Raw genomic sequence first — 21,872 nt, forward strand, 5'->3', positions numbered from 1 at the left:
TGCTGACAACAAAATCTCGCAAAAATTATTAATGGAAATAAAATTTATCAACCCATGGAGGTCTGGATATGGAGTCACACACAAAATCAAAGTGGAAAACCACACTACAGGCTGATTCAACTTTGATGTAATGTCCTTAAAACAAGTCAAAATGAGGCTCAGTAGTGTGTGTGGCCTCCACGTGCCCGTATGACCTCTCTACAATGCCTGGGCATGCTCCTGATGAGGTGGCGGAGATCCGCTAACTCCTGCAATGTGATTTTGGTGGATTAAGCAAGACATGATGTCCCACATGTGCTCTATCTGATTCAGGTCTGCGGAATGGGCGGGCCAGTCCATGGTATCAATGCCTTCCTCTCGCAGGAACTGCTGACACACTCCAGCCACATGAGGTCTAGCATTGTCTTGCATTAGGAGGAACCCAGGACCAACCGCACCAGCATATGGTCTCACAAGGGGTCTGAGGATCTCATCTCGGTAACTAATGGCAGTCAGGTTACCTCTGGCAAGCACATGGAGGGCTGTGCAGCCCCCCAAAGAAATGCCACCCTACACCATTACTGACCCCCCGCCAAATCGGTCATGCTGGAGGATGTTGCAGGCAGCAGAACATTCTCCACAGCGTCTCCAGACTCTTTCACATCTGTCACATGTGCTCAGTGTAAACCTGCCTTCATCGGGGAAGAGCACAGGGCGCCAGTGACGAATTTGCCAATATTGGTGTTCTCTGGCAATTGCCAAAGGTCCTGCACGGTGTTGGGCTGTAAGGACAACCCCCACCTCCGGTACCATTTTTGTTTTGATTGGACTTTTTCATTGCTTTTTCTTAATTTTTTTTGTGCTATAAAAAGTGACCAAAAATACGCTATTTTGGACTTTGGAATGTTTTTGCTTGTACGCCATTGACCGTGCAGTTTAATTAACTATATTTTTTTTATAGTTTGGACATTTACGCACGCGGCGATACCACGTATGTTTATTCTTATTTTTATTTGTATAGTTTTTTTTTATGGGAAAAGGGGGGTGATTCTTACTTTTATTAGGGAAGGGGTTAATTCATCATTAGTAACTATTTTTTCAAACTTTTTATTGCTATGTTATAGCCCCCTCTAGTGACTATAATATGCATTACATTGATTCCTAACATAGAACTACATGCGGATGATCAGTGTTATCGAGGCTTGACTTCTCCTGCCTAGATCTAAGGCATGGAGAAGTCAATCGCCGATCTGACACACCGGAGGCAGGTAACGAACCCTCTGCTTGTGTTGTAGCTGATCGGGACATCGCGATTTCACTGCGATGGTCCCGATCAGCTCGAAAGGATAGGGGATAAGATGTCAGATCGCCGGGGTCCCGCTGCTGGGGAGCCCCGGGATCACCACTGTTCGCTCTGCACGTAATGACGGGCAATACAGGGCAGGAGCATCATTACGTCACGGCTCCGCCCCTCGTGATGTCACGGCTCTCCCCCTCAATACAATTCTATGGGAGGGGGCGTGACGGTCGTCACGCCCCCTGCCATAGACTTGCATTAAGGGGACGGGCCGTGATGTCACGACGGGCGGAGCCATGGCATCATGCTCCGTCCCCTGTATTGCCCGTCATTACACACAGAGCGAACTCGCTCTGTGCAGTATTGATAGCGCAGTGCCGCAGCGGCGATCCCGGGGCTCCCCAGCAGCGTGACCGCAGCAATCTGACATCTATCCCCTATGTCTAGGGGTGGAGTACCCCTTTAAGAGTCCTTAAGAGGTTAAGTGTTCCCTTTATTTTTTTGAGAAGTGTATATATTTATATACACAACAGCATATCTCTGCATAACACAGTCCTGCACTTACTAACGGCACTATTCAAGGGCCAATATTATCTCTCCACATACTGTATACTGTATCTAGCGTTTGATCAATCATGGTTTTTCCCTTTCCTTTTCTATTTGACTCAGATGGCCATTATGACATCCTAAATGAGACTCATCTGTGCAGAGTATGGTGCCCCTATAAGGGTATCATACGGCAATAACGTCTACACTAATACTGCCCCAAATATGCCCCCACCTACTAATAGTGCCACCTGTACCCCCGTGTAATGCCCCCATTGTTTCTATACAGCATGTTTAACCCTATGCAGTAACAATACCCCCGGTACCTCAAATTAATAATTGCTCCATACAGTAAAAATTATTCCCTTTATCCTCATCTAATAATGCCCCCATACAGTAATATTACTCCTTGTGGTCCTCATGCAGTAAAAATTTCCCCAGTGCCCGCATATATTAATAATGCCCTTCTGTGCTCTTACACAGCAAAAATGCCCCCTGTACCCTCCATTCAGTAGTAATTCTCCCAGTGGTCTTCATGCAGTAGAAATGACCCATATGGCCCATATGCAGTAAAAATGGATCCCCTGTGCCCCATACAATAATAATTCACCCTTGTGCTCCCTTATTACGGTGTGGGGGACACAGTAATAATGCCCTAGGACCTCCCCCCAGGACATTGTAGTAGTAGTAGTAATTCCTCCTGTGTCCTCATAGAATTATAATGCCCCCTGTACTAATAATGCCCCATCATGGCCAAACAGAAAAAAACACATAGTCACCTGGTCCTGGTTCCCACAATGAATACAGCTGCCTTGTCTGTCTTCAGTCCTGAAGCCTGTGAAACGCCAGGTTGGGATCCCCAGACAAGAGTGATGGAGTCATATCAGTGGGCCGGCCACTGTGGGAATCCCATTCCAAGATTTCATAGGCTGCAGGTCTGAAGTGCTGCTATTCTACTTTACTGTATCTGCTTGAGCGGAGGTAGATTCAGTGAAGGGTGGCAGTTGTCCAGGCTGGGGCACGAGCTAAAAATGTGCACCTTATGTCTAGTGATGCCCCTGGGGATTGTCTGTTTAAACTATAGTCTTTTTTATATGATCTCATGAACAACAGAAGACTGCACTGTTTAGAAGTAGCCTAGTAATGGCCAACCATGATCAAAAACATGGACATTTATTTACAAATGTAAAGCTTTGGCTCCTAGTGAAAATTTATTTAATGACCATCCAGGATCCAGGTCATTACTTGGGCGAATAAAGATCCACCTTATAATTGCTCCCATTATCCTGATTAGCTGGATCAAGTGAGACTCTTCAAACTTCCCCTGCTGATTCCCAAAATGCTGCATTATGATTAAAGGGGTACTCCGCTGGAAAACAATTTTTTTTTATCAACCTGTGCCAGAAAGTTAAACAAATTTGTAAATTACTTCTATTTAAAAATCTTAATCCTTCCAGGACTTATCAACTGCTATTTGCTCCACAGGAAGAGTATAATAGGTTTGTTATGGGGATTTTCTCCTACTCTGGACAGTTCCTAAAATGGACAGAGGTGTCAGCAGAGAGCACTGTGGTCAGACAGAAAGGGAATAAAAAAATAAAAGAACTTCCTGTGGAGCAAATAGCAGCTGATAAGTACTGGAAGGATTAAGCTTTTTAAATAGAAGTAGTTTACAAATATGTTTAACTTTCTGGCACCAGTTGATTTAAAGAATTTTTTTTCCAGCGGAGTAAAGAAATCCCCACTGAAATAATGGGGGTATCTTTGTTATTCTAGTAAATACAAAATCTGTCCGTCTGGCTGTGAAAAGGTTAAATAACTCAAACAACCCCTTAAAGAGATCACATTGAATAGCAAAGTTGAAGTTACTGTATAGTGGTTACAGAGGTTATCCAGGAAGAAAATCAGAGCAAAGTTCTTCCAAAAACAGCACCACACCTGTCCTCGGGTTGTGTGTGGTTTGGTACATCAGTTTTGATACCACACACAACCCAAGGACAGGTGTGGTGCTGTTTTTAGATGAACTTAGCTCTAATTTTCTATTCCTGGATAACCCCTTTAATTTTCACTTCACAGAATAGAGGAAAAATTGCATCGGTAGAGGTACAAGCATCTGGACCTCTGTCAATGTTGACAACGCTGGTAAAGTACAATGAACTGGCCGGTCCATGCATGTTCTGCGCTCGAAAGGCCTATAGATAAAGAATGTAGTGGCAGCCACGCATGCATGGCACGTTCTGTTTATTCAGAACTCCAACTGGACTGCATTCTCAGGATTGGTAGAGGTCCCACATCAATTTTCAAGTTATTCCCTAACCTGTGGATAGGTGATAACTTGCAAAAGTGTGAATACCAAAATACTATGTAAAATTAGGTGGGCGGAATCTTGAAAATCTAAAGTGCTTTAGCATAAACACATATTAACACTTCTTACTTTTCTTTTACTTTTATCTTCTTAATGCCCTTATACCTACAGTAAGGTCCTCTGTTCAGGTCCCAATGCTCAGCCAATGGAAGTCTTGGTATGCTTTGGTGCACAGCCTGATCTGTACAGCTGTATAGAATGTGCAGAGCCACATAGTATTTATAATCATAATGTATAAAGTTGTAATACATTCTGTACCACTTTCTACAGAATGGCCCTCATTTACTAAGAGTGGAGTGTAAGTTTCTTTGTGGGTTTTAATTCCCTACAATTTATTTTCCACGGAATTTACTAAGGTTTCCCTACATTTTCCACTTTCCCTACACTTTGCTTTTTTTTACACATGCTCTGACCTGTCTGGTTTTCCTCAGCTCAAATCCACCACCTGTTATGTGGAAACCTTAGTAAATATGTTGGGTTTTTGGGAAAATGTCAGGAACACGCCCCTTTTTGGTGTTGACGCCCTCTTTTCCAGATGACCACACCCCTTTTGGGGTTTTCTTAGTAAAATGGAGAGTTAGGCTAGGTTCAGACTACAGAATTTCTACCTGCAATTTCAAAGCGGAAATTCCGCTTGCTAAAATGTATAGTGTAGTGAATGGGTTTCCGTTCTCAAATTCACACTTTGGAATTTGTGAAGCGGAGTTTGAGAACGGAAAATCCGCTTGGAAATTTCCGCCTGAAGAATGGCGTTGCTCATTCTTCAGGTGGAAATACTCGCAGAACACATTGCAGTCTATTGGAGACTGCAGTGTCCGCACGGTCCTAGCTGGCCGCACTCAGAGTCTCCGGGCAGAAATTTTCTGCCTGGAGATTCCGTAGTCTGAGCCTAGCCTTGGTCAGGTTTTTTTTCAATTCCGGCTCAAATTCTGCCTCAAATTCTGGCGCACAACCCAACAAAACATGTTGGGTTTGCAATAGTAAATAAGGGCCAATGTATTCACTCATATCTTTCTCTGTCTTAAGTATGACTCAAAATCTAATTTCCATGTCCCAGACACATATGCTAGGGTCAATTTCCTAGGAAACAATTAATCTAAGTATAGTTTTAGAGTCTCAGGGGAACCCATGTGAATTTGGGAAGAACATACAAATTTTAAGCAGATGTTGCCATTGTCAGATTCATATCTATGCCAAGGATTCTTTACTACAAAGTTGAAGTTTACTGAACTAAGAATGGCCACCCATTAAATAAACAGAAAAATAAAGAGCCATGTCATATCAAAAGATAGATCATTAGATAGATAGATAGATAGATAGATAGATAGACAGAAAATGGATAGATAATAGTAAGATAGATAGTAAGATAGATAAATAGATATGAGATAGATAGATAGATAGATAGATAATGAGAGAGAAATGAGGTAGGTAGATAGATAGATGATAGATAGCGATGAGATAGATAGATATGAGATAGATATAAGATAGATAGATAGATAAATAGATAGATAGGCAGATATGAGATAGATATGGTTGATTGATTGATAGATAGATAGATAATAGATAGTAAGATAGATAAATAGATATGAGATAAATAGAGATTAGATAGATAGATAGATATGCAATAGATAGATAGATATTAGATAGATTTATAGATATGAGAGATAGATAGATAGATAGATAGATAGATAGATAGATATTAGCTGACTGGATAGATAGATAGATAGATAGATAGATAGATATGAGATAGATAGATAGATGATAGAGATAAGATAGATAGATAGACAGATGTGAGATAGATAATAGATAGTAAGATAGATAAATATATATGAGATAGATATATAGATAGAGATGAGATAGATAAATAGATAAATAAATAGATAGAAAAGTAGATACATAGATAGATAGATAGATAGATAGACAGAAATGGATAGATAATAGTAAGATAGATAGTAAGATAGATAAATAGATATGAGATAAATAGATAGATAGATAGATAGATACCAGCAATAAATCCAACAGCACTCACGGGTTCAAGTGAAAAAACACAACGGTGTTTATTTAAACCATGTTCAGATGCAACGTTTCAGTGATATCCACCACCTTTTTCAAGCATGGTATACAAATGTGCAAGACAAGCCTTTATATGGTATCATATTAAGTTAATTACAGACTCCAATCAATATAATCAAACAAAATTCATGCGCGAGTGTGCGCCCCGGTCACGTGATGACGGGGCGGAGCTCGGGGGCGTCACATGACCGGGAGCCATATGACAACATGTGAGATGCCGTAATGGCGGCGCCCATACGCGGGAGGTGAGTGGTCTGTCCCCATGGCAATGTTGTTTTTAATCACTGTAACACGCAGTTGCAGCTGCGCTTTTATTATCCGCACTTTATATTTTTAATAACAACGATGATCTATTGTATGTACGGTGATCATTGTTGTTTCTGATCACACTGTTATCACTTGCACTTTTTATATTATACATTTTATACTGATCATGTTTTTTTACTGTATGAATTTAGTTTGATTATATTGATTGGAGTCTGTAATTAACTTAATATGATACCATATAAAGGCTTGTCTTGCACATTTGTATACCATGCTTGAAAAAGGTGGTGGATATCACTGAAACGTTGCATCTGAACATGGTTTAAATAAACACCGTTGTGTTTTTTCACTTGAACCCGTGAGTGCTGTTGGATTTATTGCTGGAATTTATGGATGTGGTCTGCGACTGGGACCACGTTTCTTTCCTATTGCACCCGGACTACTATCTTGAGACTTACAGTGGTAGTGCTGTCCTCCGCCATTTGGGAATAGATAGATAGATAGGTAGATAATGAGATAGATATAGAGATAGATAGATAGATTGATATGAGATAGATTGATATGAGATACATAGATAGATATGAGATAGATAAATATGATAGACAGATATGAGATAGATAAATAGATAGATAATAGATAGTAAGATAGATAAATAGATATGAGATAGATAGAGATTAGATAGATAGATAGACGGAAAGATTTGCAATAGATAGATATATATATATATATAGATATTAGATAGATTTATAGATATGAGAGATAGATAGATTTGAGATAGATAGATATATCCCAAGGAGAGCAGCACAGCCTATTAGATGAACACTGATGTAGGTGCACGCTGTAAGGGAACCTGGGTTGGAGTTTCCATTCACATACACAATTCCAGTAAACAGCAGCACACAGAATTGTGAAAAAATAGTGATTTATTCCATTCGAGCTTGAGAAAGGCAGCGAGAGGCTGCGGAAACGTTGCTCCGTTTTTTTGCACTGGAAATGGAATAGATCTTCCCTATTTTTTCACAATCCTGTGTGCTGCTGTTTACTGGAATTGTAGATAGATAGATAGATAGATAGATATGAGATATGAGAGAGAGAGATAGATAGATATGAGATAGATAGATAGATAGATAGATAGATATGAGATAGATAGATAGATAGATAGATAAATAGATAGACAGACAGAAAGAAAGATATGCAATAGATAGATATATACAGATAGATATGAGCAAGATAGATAGATAGGAGATAGAATGATAGATAGATAAATAGATAGATCTGAGATAGATATATAGATAGATATGAGATAGATAGATAAAACTCCAATAAAAACTGCACATTCAGAGTTGTAGTCTTTCAGCAGTGGGTACAGGCAGGTTTAGGACAGCAGTTACCAGGTCCAGAGCAATAGCCAAAGGATAAGTGCAACCACCAAATGTATCCAGTCAAAAGTAGTAGTTTATTTCATAGTGCAGAAAAAAAGCAGATAGGTTAGATAGATATGTGGAGTGCAGGGATGCAATGTAGGGCAGATGTTGTAACCCAAGGGGCAGATGTTATTAACCCCTTCTTATTGGGACTCCAGGGCATGGTTTTCCTATACAACCACCCGAAGGTATTTCCGCTAGTCCTAGGTCAGGCAGGGGCAATAAAGAGTCCAAGGCCAAGTTAAGAGTAACGGTAGCTTTACTGAGGTAAAACAGATGGTACATTCTATGCAGTTCAGCCAATATCCCAGAGAGGTGGCCAGTGACTCAGAGAGACCTCGAAGGCTTGCTGGAACTTGCAGTAGGTAGACTGACTATAATGCAGGCCACGGTGACTAGACAGTAGACTTGACTGACTTGATGACTGACAATTAGATGACTTTAGCTTACTTGCAATTGACAGGTGGCTGCAGACTTTAGGCTTGAGGCCTCCAAAGCTCTGGACACACTCTGTAAGATGCCTTGACTGCACTGAACCTCAGGAACAAGAGAGCGATTGCAGCTCGTCCCATCTTATACAAGGGGGATGTGCAAGGAGCCCATAGGTTACTTGGGAGGTCACCTGGTCACTGGGTTCTCTGAGTAACAATCATATGACTTGTTATATGGACCCATGACGTACCGGTACGTTAAGGACCCATGACGTCCTGGTACGTTAAGGACCCATGACGTACCAGTACGACATGAGATCCTGGTAGTTAAGAACCCATGACGTACAAGTACGTCCGTGGGAATTTCGGTCCCCGCCACCGCGGTGACTGCTGATATCGATCAGCAGGCACCCCGTGCAAATGCCCAGGGGGGTCAAGAGACCCCCCCATGTCGACGATCACCGCAAATCGCCGGTGAATTCAAACCGGCAATTTGCGACAATTCCGGTTCATACGGGTCTCCAGTGACCTAGAAAATAAAGGGGATCGGGGTTGTCCAAGACACCCACGATCCCCCTGAAGGTATAGGAGTGAAGTGGCAGGTGTGCGCACCCCTCCTATCCCTGCTATTGGTCGTCTAGAAGCGACGACCAATAGCAGATCGGGGCGGGGGGGGGGGTTAACTTTCGGTTTCCCAGTTCTGCCCACCCACAATAGGCGGGGCAGAATGGGGAAACCGATGAGGACCGGCACTGAAGGTCCACCTACCCATCGGCGGCGGCAGCAGGCGGCGATCGGCGGCGGTGATCGGCGGCAGCAGAGGACGTGATGCAGCTCCCTGGATCCTATGGAGGCCGGTGAGTTGCCTAGCAACATCTGGAGGGCTACAGTTTGAGTCCACTATACAGTGGTCTCTAAATTGTAGCCCTCCAGATGTTGCAAAACTACAATTCCCAGCATGCCCAGACAGCTGTTTGTTGTCTGGGCATGCAGGGATTTGTAGTTTTGGAACATCTGGAGGGCCACAGTTTGGAGATCACTGTGAAGGTGTCTAAACTGTAGCCCTCCAGATGTTGCAAACCTGCAAATCCCAGCATACCCAAACATCGGCATGCTGGGAGTTGTAGTTGCATACCTCCAGCTATTGCATAACTACATCTACCAGTATGCCCTTCGGCGATCAGTACATGCTGGAGTTGTAGTTTTGAAACAGCTGGAGGTTTGCCCCCCCCCATGTGAATGTACAGGGTACATTCACACGGGCAGGTTTACAGTAAGTTTTCTGCTTGAAGTTTGAGCTGTGGCAAATTTTCTCAAACTCCTAGTGGGAAACTCACTGTAAACCCGCCAGTGCGAATGTACCCTAAAAACACTACACTAACACATAATAAAGGGTAAAACACTACATATACACCCCCTTACACGGTCTCCCCCCAACCCCAATAAAAATGAAAAACGTTTCGTACGGGAGTGTTTTCAAAACGGAGCCTCCAGCTTTTGCAAAACAACAACTCCCAGCATTTCCGGACAAAAACAGACTGTCCAGGCATGCTGGGAGTTTAGTAACAGCTGGAGGCACCCTGTTTGGGAATCACTGGTGTAGAATACCCATTTGTCCACCCCTATGCAATCCCTAATTTAGTCCTCAAATGCGCATGGCGCTCTCTCACTTCGGAGCCCTGTCGTATTTCAAGGAAACAGTTTAGGGCCACATGTGGGGAATTTCTGTACTCGGGAGAATTTGCACTACAAATTTTGGGGGGTATTTTCTCCTTTTACCCCTTATGAAAAGGAAAATTTGGGGGCTACACCAGCCTGTTAGTGTGAAAAAATAAAACATTTTACACTAACATGCTGGTGTTGCCCCATACCTTTTATTTTCACAAGCAGTAAAAGGAAAAAAAGACCCGAAAAATTTGTAACACAATTTCTCCTGAGTCCGAAATGTGTGTGTAAAATGCTCTGTGGGCGCAAAACAAGGCTCAGGAGTGAGAGGGCACTATGTACATTTGAGGCCTAAATTGGTGATTTGCACAGGGGTGGCTGATTTTACAGCCGTTCTGACATAAATGCAAAAAAATAAATACCCGCATGTGACCCCATTTTGGAAACTACACCCCTCATGGAACATAACAAGGGGTATAGTGAGCCTTAACACCCCACATGTGTTTGACGAATTTTCATTAAAGTTGGATGGGAAAATGAAAAAAAAAATGTTTTCACTAAAATGCTGGTTACCCTAAATTTTTCATTTTCACAAGGAAAAATAGGAAAAAAGCCCCCCAAAATTTGTAACTCCATTTCTTCTGAGTAAGAACATACCCCATATGTGGATGTAAAGTGCTCGGCGGGCGCACTACAATTCTCAGAAGAGAAGGAGTGCCATTGGGCTTTTAAAAAGAAAATTCAAAATAATAATAATTTTTCATTTGCACAGCCCACTGTTCAAAATATTTGTCAAATGCCGGTGGGGTGTAAACTCACTGCACCCCTTATTAAATTCTGTGAGGGGTGTAGTTTCCAAAATGGGGTCACATGTGGGGGGGTCCACTGTTCTGGCACCAGACTTCCATTCCAAACGAATTCTCTTTCCAAAAGCTCAATGACGCTCTTCCTCTTCTGAGCATTGTAGTGCACCTGCAGAGCCCTTGACGTCCACACATGGGTTATTTCCATACTCAGGATAAAATGGGGTAACAAATTTTCTCCTATTACCCCTTGTAAAAAAAAATTATTTGGGAAAAAAACAGCATTTTTGTGAACATTTTTCATTCACACGTCCAACTTTAACAAAAAGTCATCAAACACCTGTGGGGTGTTAAGGCTCACTGCACCCCTTGTTACATTCCTTGAGGGGTGTAGTTTCCAAAATAGTATGCCATGTGTTTTTTTTTTGCTGTTCTGGCACCATAGGGGCTTCCTACTGGTGACATGCCCCCAAAAACCATTTCAGCAAAATTTGCTTTCCAAAAGCCAAATGTGACTCCTTCTGTTCTGAGCACTGTAGTGCGCCAGCAGAGCACTTGATGTCCACACATGGGGTATTTCCATACTCAGAAGAGATGGGGTTACAAATTTTTGGGGGCATTTTCTCCTATTACCCCTTGTAAATTTGGGGGAAAACTAACATTTTAGTGAAAAAAATTATTATAATTTACACATCCAACTTTAACGAAAATTCGTCAAACACCTGTGGGGTGTTAAGGCTCACTGTACCCGTTTTTACATTTTATTGAGGGGTGTAGTTTCCAAAATAGTATGCCATGTGTTTGTTAGTTTTTTTCCTGTTCTGGCCCCATAGGGGCTTCTTAAATGTGACCCAAAAACCATTTTAGAAAAACTCGCTCTCCAAAATCCCACTGTTGCTCCTTCCCTTCTGAGCCCTCTAGTGCACCCACAGAACACTTTACATACACATATGAGGTATTTCCTTAGGCTAAGTTTCCACTTGTTTTTTTTCTGGCAGTTTTTGGAATACTACCACTGCAGTTTTTGAGCCAAAGTCAGAAGTGGATCCATAAGGGAGGAGACATGTGAGTCCTTCCTTTATAAGTCCTATTCCTTATGGATCCACTTCTGGCTTTTACTCAAATACTGCAGTGGCAGTATTCCAAAAACTGCCAGAAAAAAAACAAGTGGAAACGTAGCCATACTCGAGAGAAATTGGGTTACACATTTTAGGAAGATTTCTCTCCTTTTACCCCTGTGTGTGACGGTTTTCTCACAATTCTTCTGTGATTTTTACTCTAATATTTATTTTTACCAGCATAGAAAATTACTGTTGTCTTAGATTTTTCCAGGTTGCAATGTGGCCGAGACCTGACTCACTAGTCAGCTGATGACAGGGAGCCTGTCTGCTTCAATGGGTGGAGGGATCGCTTGGTGGGAGAGAGACCAACTGCAGCTAATGCAACAGCTGTAGGCACCCTTGATGGATGCAGCTCATTTATGTTTAAATGGGTGGGGTGGCTGATGTGTGGGAGGGAGGGAATGGAATTATGGGATTTGTAGGCAAACAAAGAAAACTCAAACAGGAAATACCAGTTCACAAAAAGCTAGCCACAGTGTTATGGTAATCTCACAACATAGCCATTTAGCCCCAAGACAATCACATATCCTTCCTAAGCATGTCCATTACTGCCTGCCAGGTACCTACTAAACTAACCTTATGGTAGATAACCCCTTTAAACATAATCATGTGACTAACAATAATGGTCCTTTACTCATTATATGAAAACCCTTTTATGGGAAACCTATATACACAGGGGGAGATACTGCAGTAGAGCCCCGGGGACAGACAGGGACTCAACCTGATGGGACAGAAGGGCCATATCCCGTACTGGATTACTGGAGATAGATAGATAGATGATAGATAGATAGATAGATAGATAGATATGAGATAGATAGATATCCAAATGAAAAAAGGCGACCTCAGCACAATGGAGTATCAAACGTGCAGGTACTTTATTCCATGAACACAGAGTGCGACGTTTCGGTGTTCTCACAACACCCCAATACAGTTAAATAGATAGCTATGAGTTAAATTGATAGACGTGAAATAGATATGAGCTAAATAGCTAGCAAGATAGATAATGCAAAGTAAAGGCAGCACCACTCTAAATATGTGACGTTTCAGACTCATTTTCTTGCTGAATATGGGGCCGAAATGTTGCATATTTTTTAGGTGAATAAACTAACATTGTTTGCACTGAATTTTTTAATCGTTAAGTGCTGCTGCCTTTATATATAAAAAGAAGAAAAAAAACACTTAATTTAGGTGTTGGTCAGCCGGCACCATGACTTTCTACAGGAGTGCTACATATATTTTTTTTATGGGTTGTCTAGATAGATGGGATAGAAAGGTACGCATATATATGTGCTTGCTTTAATGACCTAGGTAACGTAAACCTATTTAGTGTCATTTTGACCCCATAAACTTCAATAAAGTTCTTTTAAATTGAAAGAGGCCAGAGAGGCCATGTCAATAATTCCCCTGTTAATACCTCTCCAAAGCTTGTAAGAGAAGCAGAGAAAATAAACAATGCTGGGAGGCACATTAAGCATGCAGCTAAAGTGGAAGTGATTGAAGTGCTGCCCATCAGAGAAACAGTTCAATGTCGGGCATGCACAGACAGCCAGCTGTTCTAAGGGCTCATAACCTTCTCCTTTATTGTTCTGCTCAGTTAGGGGTGGGGCATGAGAGGGATTCCAAACATAGCACATGTTTATACAGAAATGTTAATATGTTCCACACTCTCACATACATAAAAAGGAAATAACAGCTGATCAGAATCAAACCAGACAGCAATCTCTGACAACACTCATTTGGAGAACTGTGGAAAATCCAGGGGAACTGATCACCCACAGGGAGGCAAGAATAATCTAAGTACAGCTGCCCTTTTATCTAGGGATCATCACAATTTAAGCATCCAATGGAAAAGCAAAAGTATTTAGCACCCATCTTGCCAGTGCCCTAATGTTAATGCCTTTGTCTGGGTATCTGGATTCAACATTATTATTTACAAAGCATTCTACAGGCAGGTGACATTCAATACAGCGTTCCAGAATTGATCTTTCACTTTGATTCACTGTGATTTTTCAGTATTTTGATGAATATATTTTCTCAATATTTGCAGATGATTTAAAGTTCGTATTTGAAAGTGATTAAGAGGAGTCTAAAATGAAAAAAAAAAAATAATAATAATAATAAAATGAACATACATTTGGTGGGTTAGTAACAAGCAGGGGGAGGAAGTATGTGCCCATGATCAGTCTACATTGGTACATTTGTAGTCTGTAACCATAGAGAAGCATAGGTCTGCCTAAAAGCTGTAGACACAAAATGGTAGTAGATTATTTATCTAAAACTATTTTCATTGTTGTTCCATTTTTACTTTAGATGCAATAGAACAAAACAAACCGTTATTGTATTTATGTATTAATAGTTTTTACCAATAAATATTTATACAATAGAATCTCCCAATAGCGGACATTCACGGGGAAAGAAAACTGTCTGCTATTGAGAGATGTCCCCTATTGGAAAAAAGGGTTAAAAAATATTTCTAAATGACTGAATACTGTACTATACTCACTCCAAAGTGTAATTACCTACAAAACACGATAAAAAGCAACATTACAGTAGAATCTTAAATTGCCGTTTAATCCCCCCTTGTCACCCTTCCCCTGTACTATTTTATTCCCCATTTTGATCCTTCCAATGCCACTTCATTCCTCCCCTCTTGAACCACCTGTGCCACTTTATACCCCCTGTGCCAAATGATCCCCCTTACCCCCCTGTGCCACATCATTTGCCCTTGATCCCCCCTGTGCCATTTCATTCCCCCTTTATTACCCTCTGTGCAAATTTATCACCCCTCTTTACCACCCCCTGTGCCATTTCATTCCCCCTTTATTACCCTCTGTGCAAAGTCATCACCCCCTCTTTACCACCCACTGTGCCATTTCATTGCCCCTTTAACCCCTGTGCCATTTCATATCCCCCTGTGTAATTTCATTTCCCCATTATCCCGCTGTGCCACTTTATTCCCCCTGTGCCAAATCATCCCCCCCCCCTCACCCCTTGTGCCACTTCACTTTTCCCTTTCTCCCCCTGTTGTTCTTCTTACTTGGCCAGCAGGCTCAGGTGTTGGGGCTTTAAGCAGGTTTGACATTCTCTTGACATTCTCTGTGCTGCACTCACTGAGAGGCTGTGAGCAGCGGCAGCTGCCAGCAGTGACGATTAATGCTCCTGATATCACTTCTCAGTGCCTGCAACCGCTGCTACTCTCAGTAACAGCAGCACAGAGGACACCAGGAGAATGTCAGGCCCTATTTGGACTGTTTTGTCCCCTATTGATTGTGTTCGCATCCACTATTGGGAGTGTCCCCTATTCAGAGGGTACAAACACATTAAGTGTCCACTATTGGGAGGTGTCCTCTATTGGGAGGTGTCCATTTAGGGAGATTTTACTGTATTGTACACTGATGTGTACTGTATTAAACAAACAGAAAATATAACTGGAAGAGCCATAATATGGGACTACTCCACTCTTATTGAGTCATCTTAATCAGTGCTGGTGCAAACCTCATTTTGCCCATCCCCTCAGGGGGCCGGCCCTGATCTTAAGTATATGCTATTATTATAAAACCTTCACTGTGTAGCCGGATTGCTTATGTATATAATGATGAGAAAGGTGGACATACTATATGTGCAACCAAACAGCCTAAAGGCATGTTCCTACTTTCAACTAGATTGCAGGCAAGGGACTTAGGTAAAGAAATTCTTGGTTTTATTTTACTGGCAGGTTGTTAGACATACTTAGGCCAGGCACACACCACAATTTGCCATTACATTGCACGGCTATATCCGCATCCTGCCAAATCAGATGCCAACATATCCATCCACAGGCAGGCACAGGACTTTAAAGGGAACCTGTTAGCTGTATTTTCTGCAAAAAACTACAAATAACATTAGCTAGATTTTAGGTTAAAAAAAAAAAAGTGCATTTTTCCAGCAGCTGATGGGAGTTGCCAAACTCATAAAATCACCTTTTTACATAGAAACATAGAATGTGTTGTCAGATAAGAACCATTCGACCCATTTAGTCTGCCCACATTTCTGAATATCTTTAATAGTCTCTGGCCCTATCTTATATGAAGGATAGCCTTATGTCTATATCATGAATGCATAAACTCCTTCACTGTAGTTGCAGGAAGGCTATTCCATGCATCCACTACTCTCTCAGTAAAGTAATACTTCCTGATATTACTGCAGAAACCTTTGCCCCTCTAATTGAAAAATATGTCCTCTTGTGGTAGTTTTTCTTCTTTTAAATTTACTCTTCTCCTTTATCGTGTTGATTCCCTTTATGTATATAAAAGTCTCTATCATATCCCCTCTATCTCTTCTTTCTTCCAAGCTATACATGTTAAGGTCCTTTAACCTTTCCTGGTAAGTTTTATTCTGCAATCCATGGACTAGTTTAGTATCTTCTCTGAACTTTCTCTAGAGTATCTATATCCTTCTGGAGATACGGCCTCCAGTACCGGTAAGTCTTCTGTAATAATGACCCTTAAATCCTTTACCTCAGATACTTAGGTTAGGACTGTATAAAATAGCCTATATCCTGCCCTTGGGTGCTTATGCCCGAACTCCATTATCCTGCACTTAAAGGGGTACTCCGCCCCTAGACATCTTATCCCCTATCCAAAGGATAGGGGATAAGATGTCAGATCGCCGCGGTGCCGCTGCTGGGGAGCCCTGGGATCCCCGCTGGGGCACCACGCTATCATTACAGCACAGAGCGAGTTCGCTCTGCACGTAATGACACGCAATACAGGGCCGGAGCCTCGTGACGTAACGGCCCGCCCCTTTCAATACAAGTCTATGGGAGGGGGCGCGGCAGTCGTCACGCCCCCTGCCATAGACTTGCATTAAGGGGACGGGCCATGATGTCACACGGCTCCGTCCCCTGTATCGCCCGTCATTACGCACAGAGCGAACTCGCTCTGTGCTGTAATGATAGCGGGGTGCCGCAGCGGGGATCCCGGGGCTCCCCAGCAGCGGCACCATGGCGATCTGACATCTTATCCCCTATCCTTTGGATAGGGGATAAGATGTCTAGGGGCGGAGTACCCCTTTAAGGTTTTTTTTTTTTTCATTTGGCATATCCTTCCAGGAACATCAACCCTTAAGCAAAGCAAACCATGTTTTAGCATTTGACAGGATGCTGTCGTATCTAGGCAACATAAAAAAATCATGGTGTATGGTGAATATAATAGATCATAGATAATAGATCTGTTGAGAACTGACTATCAGTACCACTGCCAATCTGCTACTTGAAGTGGCCCTACTAAGCTCTGCATCCCCTGCATTGTTTGCCATGCGCAGTACCATAATATTAGTGGCAGCAGTGCCTGGTATTGTAACTCTATTCAACTCATCTGAATTGGACTGAGCTGTAGTAAAAACAACTTCAAAGAAATGAAGAAAGAAACGGAGCACATATCACATTTAAGATGTCTTCTTTGTCTTTTTCTTTATTGCTTCATATCGGGGTGAGCGGTACAGGGGTTGGGATGGTAGACGGTGGATCACCTGATGAAGCACGATCCAACGTGATACGGACCGTTGTCCCTGGTTCCCCCGTAGCACCCGTCCACCCTCCCAACCCCTGTACCGCTCACCCCGATTTGAAGCAATAACGAAAAAGACAAAGAGGGCATCTTAAATGTGGTGTGTGCTCCATTTCTTTCTTCATTTCTGTGAAGTTGTTTGGTCTATATGAAACTGTTCATAGGCGTGAGCACTACCAAACATTGCCTGGAAAGGGGTAGTCTGTGCACACAGGTGCTTTAAACGTGAAGGTTGATCATTACGGCAGGAGATCTATTTGTTTAGCGGTGCCGGTGTATACATCTTGCTACATTGTGGACTGAGCTGTAGTAAACTGCAATGACAGGCACAGACACTACTAAAAAATACAGAGCTGTGTTTGGTAACAATGAAGGAGATGTGGCACTGCTGATCAGTGTGAGTGACAAAAGTTGGACCTCCCCACCCACCCCACCCCAAGCAATGATTTATGTCTTATCCTAAGGGTATGTTCACACTGCAGAATTCCACGAGCGGAATTCCACAAGTAGAATTCCGCGCAGTAAACATTTCCATCAGTGTGAACGGGTCTTCCGAGAGACCCGTTCACACTGCGGAATTTCAGCGGCGGACAATTCTGCCGTTGAAATTGTTCCGCGCAAAGAAAAAATATGTTCATTCTTTGCGCGGAATTCCGTGAGTACTGCATAGCTGTCAATGGTGACGGCACAGTGCCCCGCGGTCCTACGGCCAAAGTGTCTTCGGCGGCGGCCACCTGAGGGAATCTCCGCAGTGTGAACATACCCTAAAAAGGAAAATTGTCCCTGGATTCTTTGAGAACTTTGTGAGCAAAAGATTTATTTATTTATTTATACATACTACTTAAATGCAGGTCATACCATAGTGTAAATCTGCATCCTGTGTAAAGAGGAGATAGTGGTATAGACTTCAAGAAACGTATCCCCCCTCCCCCCCTTCACATCCCTCTAAGTAAGGACAAATTGCAGGAAGATTATGTGAATAAAACTCCTTCCACACATTTTATAATGTAATATAGTTATTGGATGCCACTTATTCATCACAAAGACTCACATGTTGAATACAGAATACTGTGCAGAATAGAGCAGTATGCCATGCTATCCCATACAGCAAAGAAAAGAGCAACTTGCCATATAATGTCTAAACAGAGACCTATAGGACACTATTTTTGGCTTCAGTCCAGTGAATGGTAGTCAAGGAGTCTGATTAAAGGGGTACCCCGGTGGAAAACTTTTTTTTTTTTTATCAATTGGTGCCAGAAAGTTAAACATATTTGTAAAATATTTCTATTAAAAAAATCTTAATCCTTCCAGTACTTATACACTGCTGAATACTACAGAGGAAATTCTTTTCTTTTTGGAACACAGTGCATCACGAGCACAGTGCTCTCTGCTGACATCTCTGTCCATTTTAGGAACTGTCCATAGCAGCATATGTTTGCTATGGGGATTTTTTCTTACTCTGGACAGTTCTTAAAATGGACAGATATGTCAGCAGAGAGAGCTCTGTGTTCCAAAAAGAAAAGAATTTCCTCTGCTGTTTTTTAGCAGCTAATAAGTACTGGAACGATTACGATTTTTTTAATAGAAGTAATTTACAAATCTGTTTAACTTTCTGGCACCAGTTGATTTAAAAAAAAAAAAAAAAAAATCAGTTTTCCACCGGAGTACCAATTTAAGACTTAACAACTGGTGCAAAAGAAACAATTAAACACTAATAAGAAGCAAAGTGGTCCATGACATTTTAGGGACCACAGCTTAACAAATGTTCAAAATGTACTTTAGCCATAGTTACAGAAAATGATGGCTCCTCTTAAATGGTGACTCTTGCTTGTGTGTAAAGTAAGTGATCCACTTGGCACATACTACTCAGCAGCAGTAAATTATCTAAAGGTAGAGTTATATGCCATTGCCTACATTATCAAAATACATTATCTTTAGGACAAGGCAAAAAAATACATTATCTTTAGGACACACCACTAGTGCATGGTTATTTTTCCCTATAGCCTATTCTGACCTAGTGCATACTCATCCCCAGCCCAAAGGCAGCTTATACCCCCTTATCACTTTAGCCCTCAATCACTAGATGGTAAGATTCTATAGAAACGTTTTTTGATCTAAGAAACTTTTTTTATTTTTTATTATTGCTATGTGTTACTTGCATTTGTATTATACTTTGATGGTAAAATGATGGTTCTATTATAAGTCTATATAAACTATATTAATCTATTGTGTGTGGCCAATAGATTACTTTATGCACTTTTCACTTCTTTACCATTTGTAACTATGTATATTCAAGTGTATCTATACCACTGTTTCCCAACCAGGGTGCCTCCAGCTGTTGCAAAACTACAATTCCCAGCATGCCCGGACAGCCGAAGGCTGTCCGGGCATGCTAGGAATTGTAGTTTTGCTACAGCAGGAGGCACCCTGGTTGGGAAACTCTGATCTATACTATGTTACTATTACAGGGTTGTTAAACTTCAGCTCAACAGCTGTTAAAGTAGTTTGTATCTATCATTATTTTTATTATTATTTCATAATTCTCATTATTATTATTATTATTATATAACATCATCATGATCTGTAGTATTTTATGGTGCAGACATTTTACAGACAAGTATCACGTGTATTAATGAATTATTCATTAATGATTATTTATTATAAATAACATCCCACATGCTTAAATAACATCATTATGCACAGAAATAAAGAAAGTTACTGTATTTTAGATGCAGATTGTTGTTTTTTTTTTTTTTTTACCTTTTCAAAGTCATTCCCAGAGATCCTTTGGAACTTCCATCCTTAATCCAAGTATTAGGTACAAAAAATAAAATAAAAAATAAAAATAAATAAAAAATAAAACTGCAGCCCAGATAGATTTTAAAAATCTTGTTTTAGTCCACTATAGGAAAGACAAAAAAAAATAAAAGAATGTGATCAATGGGGTTCGTTGATCTGCTCTCATTGTCTACAGCATCTTAGCTCTCTAGTTGACACTTAGAACATTTGTTGTGCCTCAGTAACTAAGTCCACTACTAAATATACTTGTCTGAGGTCCTGCCAACACTAACAGGGTATATTTCCTCCTAGGCAGTAGCCAATCATAGACCCCCATGAAATCCTTCCTAATCCATAACCAGTGCACTTCAATCCATGACAAAGCTTCTCTAACATTAACATAAATATTATTGTATAAATGAAAAGAGGTGACACACAGAGCTTGAAATAAGTCTTGCCTATTGTTGCTGTCATCCCAGCTATCCAGGGCAGATGCTGTGCGAGAGATCAAGGGACATGTGTGGTCACAAGAGGTTTCATGGGAAGGGGCTGGCTGCATGGGGATCCATAGACTTTGTACAGGAAGAGGGAGGACTGAGGTGTCTGCCTGTACTCACACTCACATGGACAGGCAGGTTGGGGAGAACTTCATCATTTACAGATGTTCCCAATCTTTCCCAGGCGTCTGACTTACAAGCAGTCTCTGAGTGTACTGTGTGACTCCCCTCTCTCATCTCTCTCTCTCCCTCTGTTTCTCTTGTTCTTTTTCCCCCCTCTCATTCTGTTCTTTTACCCTTTCTGTAAAGTCACCTCCTACACCTTTTTTCTGACATTTCTCTTTCTTTTTAACTTTTGCTTGTCATTCACACCCATTCCCTCTTCTCTCCACTATCTATGACCTTCATATTTTCTCGCCCTCTCTTAAGCATGGATTGGACAGTATATAAATCAATGAATGATTTGTTGTTGTCATGGATATAGCCCCAGACACATTTTAGGAGGCATGAGGCGTGCTCGGCAGCAATTGTGATACAGGTCTGTCATGCAGGTCCATAGCAACTCAGTGTGTATAGGTATTTCCCATAGAGCTGGTCAATGTGGCATATATTCACCAGATCTATCTATCTAATCTAGTGTTTCCCAACCAGGGGGCCTCCAGCTGTTGCTGAACTACAACTCCCAGCATGCCCGGGCAGCCTGTGGCTGTCCAAATATGCTGGGAGTTGTAGTTCAGCAAAGCTGGAGGCAACCTGGTTGGGAAACATTGATCTAATCTATCTATCTATCCATCTATTATCTATCTATCTATCTATCTATTATCTATCTATCTATTATCTATCTATCTATCCATCTATTATCTATCTATCTATCTATCTATTATCTATCCATCTATTATCTATCTATTATCTATCTATCTATTAACTATCTATCTATCTAGCTATCTATTATCTATCTATCATCTATCTATCTATCTATCTACTATCTATCTATCTATATCATATCTACCTATTATCTATCTATCTATCTATTCATCTATTATCTATCTATTATCTATCTATCTATCTATCTATTATCTATTA

At 41.3% G+C, this 21,872-nt stretch overlaps 1 protein-coding gene across 3 annotated transcripts in view; it reads right to left on the reverse strand.

The window, feature by feature from the left end:
• NDP (norrin cystine knot growth factor NDP) overlaps nucleotides 1–20,951 on the reverse strand; it is a 146,303-nt gene extending 125,352 nt beyond the window's left edge. For 2 of the 3 annotated variants that reach the window (XM_056560718.1, XM_056560720.1), the window contains exon 1: nucleotides 20,275–20,730. The gene's annotated coding sequence lies outside the window, so the exon portion shown is untranslated. Of the gene's footprint in view, nucleotides 1–20,274; nucleotides 20,731–20,915 lie in introns of those variants that run through there. The other variant, XM_056560719.1, reaches the window with a different exon arrangement.
• Between the last annotated feature and the right edge of the window lie 921 nt (nucleotides 20,952–21,872).

Source organism: Hyla sarda, chromosome 2 (assembly GCF_029499605.1).
Source record: "Hyla sarda isolate aHylSar1 chromosome 2, aHylSar1.hap1, whole genome shotgun sequence".
NCBI classification, from domain to species: domain Eukaryota; kingdom Metazoa; phylum Chordata; class Amphibia; order Anura; family Hylidae; genus Hyla; species Hyla sarda.